Source organism: Leucopleurus acutus, assembly GCF_964270905.1.
Source record: "Leucopleurus acutus genome assembly, chromosome: 2".
Taxonomy (NCBI): domain Eukaryota; kingdom Metazoa; phylum Chordata; class Mammalia; order Artiodactyla; family Delphinidae; genus Leucopleurus; species Leucopleurus acutus.
The window spans coordinates 164620118-164634010 of NC_139143.1; the positions used below are offsets into that span (position 1 = coordinate 164620118).

General features: G+C 42.5%; 1 protein-coding gene across 5 annotated transcripts in view; it reads right to left on the bottom strand.

Moving 5' to 3' along the window:
* The window catches only part of THRAP3 (thyroid hormone receptor associated protein 3), a 75362-nt gene extending 62345 nt beyond the window's left edge, over window positions 1–13017 (bottom strand). For 2 of the 5 annotated variants that reach the window (XM_082834534.1, XM_082834531.1), the window contains exon 1: window positions 12927–13017. The gene's annotated coding sequence lies outside the window, so the exon portion shown is untranslated. Of the gene's footprint in view, window positions 1–12305; window positions 12329–12926 lie in introns of those variants that run through there. The other 3 variants (XM_082834532.1, XM_082834535.1, XM_082834533.1) reach the window with 3 other exon arrangements.
* Window positions 13018–13893: the final 876 nt, after the last annotated feature.

The window sequence follows — 13893 nt, forward strand, 5'->3', positions numbered from 1 at the left end:
AAAAAAAAAAAAAAGCATATAAACAAACATTAAATGTGAAAAGCTTTAAAACATTTAGAAGGAAATATAGGAGAATATTTGTACAAATTCCGGGTAGAGGATTTGAAATAAGTTATAAGTATAAACCATAGACATAAAGATTGATAAATATGTCTATATGCTTTAGAAAATCAAAACAAAACCACATACTAGGAGAGTATATTTGCAATACACATAAACAAAGGATTAAAATCCAGACTCTATATAAAGAACTTCTACAAATCAATAAAAAAGGCAAAAAACTCAATTATTCAGATAAAAAAAGATTAACTTATTAAATACTTATTGAACACTTACGTATGCCAGGCACTGTCCTTGGCACTAGAGGTACAACACTGACAAAAGGAGAAAGTCTCTCATCTTGTGGTTGGTGGAGCAAGACATACACTCAAGTAACTATATACTGTATGCCAAGTGATGATAAACGCTAAAAATAAAGTGGGCTAAGGGGATGATCAATTAAAAAAAGAAAAAACCTATATGGCTAATACACACATGCAAAGATTCATTTTCACTACTAATCAGAGAAATACAACTTAAAACTATAATAAAATATTTCATACTCACAAGAATGGCAAAAAATTTTAAAGTCTAACGACATCATGTGCCATTAAGATGTACAGCAACAGAAATGCATATATTGGGAGTATAAACTGGTATAATTCCTCTGGAGAATAATGTGACAGTTAAAGATGTGCACATCCCGTGAACCAGAAATTCCAGTTTTAGGTATAAACCCTAGAGAAATCATCTCAAGTCAGCAGAAAATATATACAAGAATATTCTTGGCAGCGCTCTCTGAGTACAAACAGGATACAGTACAAAATGGATAAATAAAAACTGGCACTTTCATACAATGAATACTATAAAACAGTGAAAATGAAGAACACACATACCATGAATGAATCCCACAAACAGAAGCCTGAGCAGAAAAAGAAGTTACAAAAAACAACTTCTTGGTTTCAAGAATCAAGACCTAGGGACTTCCCTAGTAGTCCGGTAGTTAAGAATCTGCCTTCCAATGCAGAGGACAAGGGTTCAATCCCTGGTCAGGGAACTAGGATCCCACATGCTGTGGGAAACTAAGCCCCCGTGCCGCAGCTACAGAGCCCACACACTCAGGAGCCTGCACACCACAACTAAAGGGAAGCCCACAAGCCGCAATGAAAATCCGACGCAGCCAAAAATAAATAAATAAACATTAAAAAAAAAAGTTACAAAAAAGCAACAACAAAAAAAGGAGAAAAACGCTAAAAAAAAAAAAAAAAAAGAAACAAGAACTTCTTGGTATCAGTTGGTACTGAACAATTTACATGAAGTTTTAAAAACACAAAAATAGTGTATTTTGTTTACAAAAGCATACATTTTTAATAGAAGTCTAGAAAAATGCATAAACACCAAGTTAGAAGAGAGGTTGGGGGAGAAGGGGAGAACAATTCTAGAAGACTTAGCTATGGTGGTAAAGCTTTATTTCTTAAATTTATTAAACTGATCTCTTAAATAGTCAATACATGGGCACCAGCTATACAGTATTATTCTTTGTACTTTCTACATGTCTTCAGATTGCATACTTTAAAACCATGAAAAAAATGCTGTACAATGCTGAACCTGTTGTTGTGCTCACTTTAGACTTCATTTCTCAGTCCCTCTCTAGAGGAAAAAAGGATTAATACAATTCTCTATAATAGTGACAGAAAAGTACAAGCATTCCCACGTACCTCATAAGCTTCTTGGCCACACACATTTAAACTTTTGCAAACAACTTCCAAAGATTGAAATAGAACTCATAAAGCAATGCTCTTAAGGTTAAATCAAAGAAACAACTCCACATTGAAGGACAAGCATATGAAAGTGTATGTGGAGGGGAATTCCCTAGCAGTCCAATGGTTAGGACTCTGCGCTTCCACTGCAGGGGGCACGGGTTCCATCCCTGGCTGGGGAACTAAGATTCCGCAGGTTGTGCAACACAGCCAAAAATAAAATAATTCTTTCTTAAAAAAAAAAGAAAGAAAAAAAAAAGTGTATGTTGAATACAGGCAGAGTGATTAAGAGCAAGAATTTTGCAAACGTGACAGACATGGATTAGAATCCTGACTCCACTACTGTGCAGGCTTGAACAAGGTGTGTAATCTTACTACTAAGTTTCTCATATCAAAAAACAGATACAGGGCTTCCCTGGTGGCGCAGTGGTTGAGAGTCCGCCTGCCAATGCAGGGGATACGGGTTCGTACCCTGGTCCGGGAAGATCCCACATGCCGCGAAGCGGCTAGGCCCGTGAGCCATGGCCACTGAGCCTGCGCGTCTGGAGCCTGTGCTCCGCAATGAGAGAGGCCACAACAGTGAGAGGCCCGCGTACCGCAAAAAAAAAAAAAAAAAGCTAGGCAACGGAATTCCCTGGGGGTCCAGTGGTTAGGACTCTGCACTCTCACTGCTGAGGGCCCAGGTTCAATCCTTGGTCAGGGAACTAAAATCCCACAAGCCGTGCTGAGCGGCCAAAAAAAAAAAGAAAAGCTAGGCAAATATTATTGATTCTGAAATACATCTTCCTGTCATTCTACTTGCAGCAAGGCGAATCAAAAAGCCTCTGCAGTCGGCTGGTAGATTCAAGTCCATTTATTCTTGAAGCGAAATTTAAATAATTTAACTCTGGATCTAATAAGCATGACAATAACAAAATGGGATGTTCTGTTATGTGAGGACTCTCCTCATTTACTGGTCAATCCACTCCCTGGACCCTTACTCTGAGCAATATAGCAGTTGCTAAGAGTGGAAGTTTAGAGTCAGACCTAGGTTCAAATCTTATCTCTTCCTAAACTGATCTCTTATGCCTCAACTTTATCATTTGTAAAACAAGAAACTCTTCACTTACCCTGTAATATACAGGATTAAATGAGATAATGCATGTAAAGTGCTTAAATAAGCATTTACTTTGAAAAGAATCTCAATCTATAAAAGTTCTTTAATATTTAGTTCTTTAGTTCTTATTTAATATTTATTTAATATTTAACCTTATATCCAGGTTTGCTCAAGATAGTCAGTTTACACTTGCTGTCCCAGTGTATTAATAGCATCCCCTCTCTCAATAGTGTCCTGGTTCAAAAAGATAAATTATATGGTCACAATATTAATTTGATAAAAGTAAATCTAACTTGAGACCAACATCATTAAATCAGAGGAAAGGGAACTATTCCAGCTAAGAACTGGCACTCAAAATCTTTCTATCGAAGCACGTATAAATTAAAGAAATGATGGTAACATTTAGGTGTGTAAATTTTACCTCCCTGTCCTCCCCCAAAAAGGGACTCATAGGGCTTCCCTGGTGGCGCAGTGGTTGAGAGTCCGCCTGCCGATGCAGGGGACACGGGTTCGTGCCCCGGTCCGGGAGGATCCCACATGCCGCAGAGCGGTGGCGCCCGTGAGCCATGCCCGTGAGCCATGGCCGCTGAGCCTGCGCGTCCGGAGCCTGTGCTCCGCAACGGGAGAGGCCACAACAGTGAGAGGCCCGCGTAACAAAAAAAAAAAAAAAAGGACTCAAAAGAGTTCAATCATAAATATTGAACTCTAGCTAATGATATGCATGTTGAAGCATTTAAATATAAAATGTACTGATTTCTGCAACTTACTTTAAAATGCTTCAAAAAAAATAAGGAAATGGGCAAAGGACTTGAACAAATATTTCTCAAAAGAAGATATACAAATGGTCCACAGCATATGAAAAGAGGACATCACTAATCAATAGGGAAATGCTAACCAAAGCTACCCCATACCCATTAGAATGGTTACTATTTAAAAAAAAAAAAAAAGAGGAAGGAAGGAGGGAGGAAGGAAGGAGGGAAGGAGGGAGAGAGGGAGGGAGGGAGGAAATGCTGGTGAGGATGTGGAAGAATTGGCGCTGTAGTTGGGAATGTAAACGGTGTAACCACTGTGGAAAACGGCAGAGAATGGCAGTTCCTCAAAAAACTAAACATAGAATTACCATATGATCCAGGAATTCAACTTCTGGGTATATACTCAAAAGGACTGAAAGCGAGGTCTTGAAGAGATATTTGTACACCCAGGTTCACAGCAGCATTATTCACAATAGTTAAAACATGGAAACAACCCAAGTGTCTGACTGATGGATAAATGGATAAGCAAAATGTGGTATATACCTACATACAATGGAATATTATGAAGGGAAATTCTGACATATTACAACATGGATAAACCTTGAGGACATTATGCTAACTGAAGTGAGCTAGTCACAAAAAGACAAATACTCTTTGAGTCCCCTTATATGAGGTACTTAGAGCAGTCTAAACCTTAGAGACAAAGTAGAATGATGGTTGTCAGAGGCTGGGGATGGAAGGGAGAATGGGGACTGACTATTTAATGGGGTATAGAGTACCGATTTTGCAAGATGAAACATTCTGCAGATGAACAGTGATGATGGCTGCACAACAGTGAATGTACTTAATACCACTGAACTGCACACTTAAAAATTATCATGGTAAATTTTATGTTCTGTATATTTAGCCACAACAAAAAAACCTGGAAAAAAAATACGGTGGAGTGATGAGTATAAAGATATGTGATTAAAAAAAAAAGATATGTGATAAAGTAAACATAGCAAAATGCTAACAAACGTAGAATCTCAGTGGCGGGCGTATGGGTACTCACTGCACAATTCTTTCAACTTTTCTGCATGCTTGAAATCTTTCATAATAAAACACTGGACGAAAAAAAAAAATCAAAGAAATTTTCATCCCTACAAAAAAAACACTTGATGCAGAGCAACTAACCTACCCAGTATAAGAGAAACATGAGCCTAAAGGGATGAGAGAATGTAAAAGCCAACTTACACTAAATCTTCTAAAAGTTCATTTCAGCCACATTCAATGGGATCATCACAACTGTAATAACACTAACACAGTGGGAATATATTTGCCTACCCTAGCCCCAAAGTAACAAATTAAGATTTAGCTCATCCAACATAAATAACCAATATTCTGAAGGCAATATTTGAAGCCCCCATTTAAGCAATAAATCCATCCACTTCTAAAAAATAACTAACCTGGACAGAAATTAAATCCTAAAAGAATATCAATCAGTAAAGATCTGTATACCACGTTATTTTCATTTTAGTAAATGCCTAGCACTTAGCAGACATTTAGTAACTATTTAATGCCCTCTTTCCCCAAAAAAAGAAAAGCCATACAACATCAAAAACAATCCATGCATGAATCTCAATTCCAGTTCCTGCTCAGTTGTTTTTAAAGTGAAGAACAGAAACTCTAATAGGTTAAAAAAAATTCTAATCCAGAACTAGGAGGTTTAGCAAAATTGTCCCCATGTTTTCCCCTTTGGCCACAGAGGTAGCATTCTCTCTGCATTCTGAACAAACCCATTGTGGGCTAAGAGCTAAAGAGAGTTTAAATATTATGAAAATGGTGATGCATAAATGATAGCCAAAGCAAAGTCCAAAATTCTTTTGTAAACTCTAAGGGGAGAAAACTGCAACCACTCTGAGGCCCCACCTATCATACGCAGAAGCAATGCTGACAAAAACATGAAAAGACAATCTAGATCCTCGCTAACAGAACTTTCTGAGATGAGGAAAATGCTCCATATCTATGCTCCTCAAAATGGCAGCCACCATTCACATGTTGCTGCTATTGCCCACCTGAAATATGGCTAGTGTGAAAACTATACTAAGTATACTAAATAAGTATACTAAGTATTTAATTTTAATTAACTCAAACTAAGCTAGCCACATTTGGCTAGTGGCTACCAAAATGAACTGTGCAGATCTAGACCACAGACCACATATTTAAGGTAATTTTTCTCCAACAGAATCTAAAGCTCAATGCACGCTTAATAAACCCTGACTAAGGAGGAAATGGAGAGTCACAGAAAGGTTTTTGAACAGAACAAAAGCATCAGTTCTGGGCATTTTTCTACACATTGTATTATGTCAACAAATATGGTGCTTCCATCTACTTCTCTTTTCTACCTAGCATTCCACTGTACACACATGCTATAACATAAGCAGTTCCCTAGTGTACATTTAGGTTGTCTTTAATTTTTCACTTAATGTAACACTGTAATGATTATCCTTATCTTTAAGGACCTGTGCAATTATTTCCTTATGGTATATTCCTAAAAGCACAGGTACATTGTGTTGTTCTCTGGAACAGCTACAGCACCTTATATTGCTACCAGGAGTACTTGAGAATGTCCATTTCCCCACACCCTCACCAACAATAACCGTTATATTGTTTTTTTTATCATGATGGAGATCTGAGGGAAAAAATGGTATTTCATTTTTGATTTAATCTGTATCTCTCGTTTTCACGTGATTTATTTTGTCAAGTTAACGTAATTTTCAAAAAGGTTAGCCAACTGTTCCAGAGCTGTTTATTGAATAATTAAGTCATCCTTCCCTCACAATCTTGAACACCAACTTAATCATGTACTCAGCACTTTCCATATGCTATCAGTTGAGGGCTCTGGGTGTTTCTCACTGTCCTTTCAGATTTAATGCCATATAACTACTTCCCTTTCCCAAGTAGCTAACAAGCAATCCATCTTCCATATATAATAAAATTAATTTGTTGAATCCCTACTATTAACCCTGGCACTGGACTAACCATCTAGCCATCACAATAACCCTTGTTGGAAGTAGATAAGAGATTTCCATCTCCATCTGAAATTGAACAGATACACTGAAGGGTTAAGCAACTTGCCCCAAGGTCCCAGTTTAATTAAAAACAACAACAAAAAACTTCTGATAAGAAACGACTTCCATTTCTCATCTCATTCCAAGGTCTCTAGGTACCACAGATCATATAACTCCATGACCATGCCCTATTAAATGAACACTACAGCTGAAAATATTCTGCTAAAAGTGGAACAGAAAATATCCCCTACCAAACCCCAAAGTATAAAATATCAATGCAGCACCTCAGACTGAAATGGGGGTGGGCTATTCAGAGCCTGGCCAGCTTAGCCTCCTTCCCTCATAACGCCTGAGGCACCTCCTCACTCCAGAGTATTTTAAAACCTCCTGTCCCACCTACACTTGGCTAAACTTACCAAAAATTCAAGGAAAACAATCATTACCACAGCCTACCTACAGAGTTACCTCAGTTTTTTGTTTTTGTTTTTGTTTTTTGGTACGAGGGCCTCTCACTGTTGTGGCCTCTCCCGTTGTGGAGAACAGGCTCCAGAGGCGCAGGCTCAGCGGCCATGGCTCACGGGCCCAGCCGCTCCGTGGCATGTGGGATCTTCCCAGACCGGGGCACGAACCCATGTCCCCTGCATCGGCAGGTGGACTCTCAACCACTGTGCCACCAGGGAAGCCCGCATTACCTCAGTTTTACAGAACAGCCTTTAGAGAATGAGTTCTGAATACAAATTTTTATAAATTATTATAACTCATATAATAGATGTACACATTTTAAAGATACAGTTCAGTGAGTTTTGACAAAATATACTATGTAAACACCACCCAACCCAACAACAGAATACTTTTATCACTCCAGCAAGTACCCTCTTGCCCCTTGCCCCTTGGCAATCTCACCAACCGCCATACAAATTATTTTCAACAGAATCTGAGTAAGCTAGAACTCGATAGTGGGAGCACTTCCAGAGACTGTCACCCAGTCAGCCATCTATTTATTCCCATATTAATTCATCCTTTATCTCAATATTTACTAAGCCTCTTCTTTTTAACAGAGAATGTCCTACGTGTGGGGATTCAGCAGTGAATCAAACAAATCCCTGCTTCACTCTCTAAAAAGGTGAAGACACAACAGATGAAAAAAAATAATGTAATATCCCATAGTAATAACACGGCGTTGGGGAGGGGTATTGGTTAATGATCAGAGTACCATTATAGATAAGGTCATCAAGAAAAGCCTCTCTCAGAACACTTTCCAATGTGATACATGCATACAAAGGGACATCAAAACTGTCAGAGTGAGACTTCCCTGGAGGTCCAGTGCTTAGGACTCCGTGCTTCCACTGCAGGGGGTGTGGGGTTTGATCCCTGGTCTCCCTGGTCGGGGAAACTAAGATCCCACATCCCACATGCTGTGCGGCCAAAAAAAAGGCTTTGTAAAGGATAACTTTATAACACCTGAAACAAGAATTTTTTTTACATTAAAAAATTCACCCAATTCTTTTTCTTTGTTGGGCAACCCCACTCTGGCGCCTGACCAACTTCCTCAATCTCCTTCATTTTTAAAGTTTTTTCTGATAGCCCATAATCTGGTAGCCAAAGGTTTTAGTCAAGACTCTAGGACACATAGGACACATCCTTTAGATACAACGGGATCATTTTCCGGGAAGCCCTGATACAATGGAGAGGCCTGGAGTGAAGAAATCTCTACAGTAACTTCAGAAAGCAGTCTCACCTCTATGACTCCTCTATCAATCCTTTCTGTAGGGACTTCCCTGGTGGTCCAGTGGCTAAGACTCAGACTCCATGCTCCCAATGCAGGGGGTCCGGGTTCAATCCCTAGTCAGGGAACTAGATCCCACATGCCTCTACTAAGAGTTCGCATGCCGCAATGAAGATCCTGCACGCCGCAACTAAGACCCAGCGCAGCCAAATACTTTTTTTTTTAAATCCTTTATGTATCCTGACCTTTTAATTAAAATAGACAAAAATAAAATTGAGTTATGAACCTCTCCAAAACACACACAGGATTTCTGAAAGCAAAGCGATGGACTTCACAAATGCATACATTAAACACACACACACACACACTTTTGCCTCAGGACAGGCGCCAAAAGTCTTCTAATTAGACATTCAGCAACTTCTCTTTGCTTGGCCTTCTATCTTCTGAAACAAGCCAAGCTGTGCAGTTACTGCATTCCAGATGCTGAAAAGCAAATCAGGCAGAACAAAAATGAGGACAGTGCACACGTGCCAGCTAAAAAGGCATGGTCAGGGGTCAGATCAATGCCTTTTGCTTTCTAAAAGCCCTTGGGTTTCTTCAGTTTGGAAAGAAAATAATTCAATGTTTTGGGGCCCCCCTCCCCACTGCACTGCTCCATCTCCCTCTTCTGAAGTTATCTAAAATTTCCTTTTTTTTTAAAAGAAGAAACAAAGGAAACAAATACAGCAGAAAAAATATTTTTTAGTGGCGATATAAGGACATGCCCAACTATAAAAGACTGCTGCTGCAAGCAGAAACACAGGTCCATGGCTGCCAGATCTGATTTTTCAAAGCAGCCTGAATCCACATTTTTACATGAACTCTCCCTGTTTTTCAATGTTGACAACTAATTCAAATTTACAACACTGTGTGAGCCAAACAAAACACATCTGTCGACTGGGTTTAGTCCATGAGCCTTCAGTCTTCAACATCTGCCATAAAAAGAAAAATACATGGTTCTTTCAGTGGTAGAGCTCTAACTGTGTGGGAAAAAGCACACCCTATGCTTCCAGTAACACACTATCATCTGAAAAACACACTACAAAATATATAAACATACATATGAAACCCCTAACTGTTAGAAGGAAAGCAAGAAGAAAACAATCTCACTCTTCACACACTAAGGTGCTCCATTTCTACCACTAAAATAGGAACTATAAACAAAACCCAGTGGAAGAAAACAGTAGGAATGAATATGGATTTTCGTGAAACTGAGCTCACTAATGTTCAGCTTCCTCAGTATGTGCATCGGCCCATAACTCCTAGAGAAAAAGAAACTAAAAGGTGACTTTTCTATGGCACAGCATTTAACTCTGATTTAAAACAAACAAAAAACGAGTTCCCTAAAGAAAGGCAACCTTGGGCTTCCTTGGTGGCGCAGCAGTTGAGAATCCGCCTGCCAATGCAGGGGACACGGGTTCGAGCCCTGGTCCGGGAAGATCCCACATGCAGTGGAGCAACTAAGCCTGTGTGCCACAACTAATGAGCCTGTGCTCTAGAGCCCATGAGCCACAACTACCAAGCCCGCTTGCCACAACTACTGAAGCCCTTGCGCCTAGAGCCCACGCTCCACAACAGAAGGCACTGCAATGAGAAACCCACACGCTGCGACACAAAGTAGCCCCCACTCGCCACAAGTAGAGAAAGCCTGCACGCAGCAATGAAGACCCAATGCAGCCAAAACTAAATAAATACAATAAATTTTATTTTTTAAAAAAAAGGCAATCTTTTAGAAAGGGTACCCATGACTCTTAACTCTCCTGGTAAGCCATGGGCAATTACTTTTTTATGGGTTATAAACCTGCACAAAGAGCCCACGTGCAGCAACTAAGACCTGGTGCAGCCAAAAAAAAAAAAACAAAACAAAACCTGAATTACAAACTCTATAGAGCACTGGTTCTTAAATTTTGAGACTCTAATGAATGATGGAAGGTAATGACTCCTTGAGAAAATGCACTTCCCTCACAAAACGTTTAGAGTTCATGAGCTCCCTGTAGTCCATGGACCGTACTAAGAACGTCTTGCTCTAGGGGCTTCCCTGGTGGCGCAGTGGTTGAGAGTCCGCCTGCCGATGCAGGGGACACGGGTTCGTGCCCTGGTCCGGGAGGATCCCACATGCTGTGGAGCAGCTGGGCCCGTGAGCCATGGCCACTGAGCCTGTGCGTCCGGAGCCTGTGCTCCGCAATGGGAGAGGCCACAACAGTGAGAGGCCCGCATACCGTAAAAAAAAAAAAAAAAAAAAATAGAAAGAACGTCTTGCTCTAGAGAATATTGAAACTACCTAATCTCAAAACCCTCTGCTTCTTCCCACCAACGCCATCTCCACTCCATCTCTCTACTTCAGGCAACTATCATCTCCAGGCTATAACAGTACAACAGCCTCTTAACTGGTAGCCCCACAATCCATTTTCTACACCCCTGGCAAAAACGATTTTAAAATGTATATCTGGGGACTTCCCCGGTGGCGTAGTCGCAGTGGTTAAGAACCCACCTGCCAACGCAGGGGACACGGCTTCGAGCCCTGGTCTGGGAAGATACCACATGCCGCAGATCAACTAAGCCCATGCGCCACAACTACTGAGGCTGCGCTCTAGAGCCCGCAAGCCACACCTACTGAGCCGGTGTGCCACAACTACTGAAGCCCGCATGCCTAGAGCCAGTGCTCCGCAACAAGAGAAGCCACTGCAATGAGAAGCCCGCGCACCACAACGAAGAGTAGCCCCCGCTCGCCGCAACTAGAGAAAGCCTGCACGCAGCAATAAAGACCCAAAGCAGCTAAAAATAAAAAATAAATTTAATTAAAAAAAAAACCTGTACTAATTATGCTATTAAACTAATATGCTAAAGAACTACTACTACTACTGCTGCTATGACTACTATTAACACCACCACCGCTACAATTGGACTGTACCTAATCTGCAGGCTAAAAACACCAGTCTCCAAAACCGGACATCTTTCACTAGTGCTAAGAGATGTAAAAAGCAGAGATGGAATTGTATTGAACGTAAAGGCTTTTAGTTAGACAGTTCCTAACAGAAACTTCAATCAACTCTTCTACAAAATACAATCAAGCTTAAATAGCTGCAGAAGAAAACTGCTTTTGATATTGCTAAAGCATGTATACTAATTCACAAAACTAATTTCCCAGTAGGGAACAAACTAAGCCCAGTTTGTTCCACAAGTTCTTCATGGCAGCAGCCAGCTTTGGCTGTTTAACAGGCTGGATACACACATCGGTCTGTCTAGATAACAGAAAAAACTACAACAAACCATATTGCCACAAACAAGAAAAGGGAGGGCCATCCGAAAGGGAAAGAAAAAGATGGTGTGATACGTGCCTTTCCAGTCTGGGCCTACAACCTATAAATTCTAAAAGTGACGATAATGATACTAGTGCTTAATACCTGGCAGGTAATGAGCTAAGTGGTTTTCAATTTACCTCATTTAACCTTCATAGTTACGCTATAAAATAACCAGTGTTGCCGCTATTTTGCAGATAAGGAAACTGAAGGACCTGGAAGTGAAGCTCCTCGACCTGAAACCAAAAGCTAGCAGAGCCAAAACTTGAACCCAGGCAGCTGGCTCCAGGATCCTTCCGTTACGCTGCCACCAGAAGCTTCATCGGCTCTCTCCCGCCAGGCCCTACCACGCTCTCAGAGGCTTTTCCTTCAATCCAATGAACAACCTCCTCGTAAATACTCAACTACCACTGATGGCTCCAACTGCTGGGCAGCAGCGCTACTCGCCAGTTTCTGCCGCCATACTCCATCCCTATGACTTAGAAAGGCAAAGAGGATAACTGATAAAAGTTGCTTGGGTGCTAAGGGAGATGAAGGAAATTACCTTATTCAGGCAGAACACACGCCAATTACCACTGGAACACAAGTCGGCCTCACCTCCAGCGCAAGAGAAATGAAAGTGGGCGCACCAATGTTCCCGTGGGTGATAAATTTGGACTATGCCTCCTCTGGCCACAAGGCAGAAAACAACGGAAGAGGCACCAACATTTACTGAGTGTCAGCCACACGCGCCCTAGAAGAAGACAGATCCAGGCCAATGGAGATTAGGCTGGGGGGAAGGGCACTCAAGAGTTCCGGGAAAAAGAGAAATCCAAATAATAGGATTCAGGATTCACCCGACTAAGGGGGGGGAGATAGAGGAGGTGGAGGCCCCTCCCTGGCAGCTTGCAAGCAAGAAAAAGAAGCATAGGGGGTGCTCCGGAGGAAACGCGGCCCTGAGAGTCGGGAGCTAGGCCGGAGCGAGGGGAAGCCCTGAAGGGCGGGGAGGGGGAGGAGCCGGAGCGAGCAGGGCCCGCTCAGAAGAAGCCGAGGAGCAGGCGAGGGGGAGCAGCTCCGCGCCAGGCCTGCCGGGCACCGTGAGCCAGCGGCCGCGGAGAAAAGATAAAAGACGAAACGACTGGAGCAGACTGAGCTGCCCTAATTCCCATCAAGGGCCCTCACTCACCTGGGCCCACCTCAGCGACGGCAGCAGCAACCTCGCAACGGCACAACCGGCCCGAACCTACCCCCCGCCCGACAGCGCGCCCCGCGTCCCAGCTCTCCGACGACGTCTGCTGCGGCGTCGCCCCGCGGCCTCCTGGGAATGTAGTCCTAGGTCCCGCCTTCCTGGCAAACTTGACGGTCTGTAGAACTACGTTTCCCACAAGGCAAGGCGAGTGCCGGGCCCGCCGCTTTGCGTCACGCGCCAGGTTGTCGGCAGTCACGTGGGCTGCTCCGTTCCATCCCCTCCCCCCGCCTGGGTGGCCTGGGGAAGAAGGAGGGAGGTGGACGGAAGGGGCGGGGGCGTTGCTGACGCCAAGGCCCCCACCATTTTGGAAGCAGCCTGGAGCAAGGGCCTGAGCCCCACCCACTCGCGGCCTCCCTTCGTAGTCGGAAAGTCTCTGAGCTGGGAATCTGCTAGCCTGGCTTTCGGGTTCTGCCCTGCCACTTCTCGCTTCGTGACCTTGAGCAAATTTCCCCTCTCTGAGCCTCAGCTTCCTCCCCTATGAAATGAGACTCTTAATTTCTACCCCACAGAGTTGTTGCGGGACTCCGACAAAGTATGGCATACAAAAGCAGCTACTACCCTGAAAGCGCGACTCAAAATGAATTTGTTTTTATTGTGACAGTGTGCTCCTGTGGAGACCCAGAAGCCCGGGTGTGCAAAGCTCTCCACTCTCATCTCCCGCCACCGCTGCCCCCCACTTCCAACGACAATGGGAGCACATAAAGAGGTTTTAAAGAGTGTGGTCCTGTAAAGCTTATTAAAGCGGATGCCCTCACCTATAGAATGAGAAATTTCCCGGAAGGTATAGCCTTGGAATCTGCATTATAAACAGACTTCTCCAGCGATTCTTAACGCACATAGAAGTTTGACAACCACGGCATTTATCAAGTTTTTTGCACAGGCTGGTTTGCGCTAGAATTCCTAC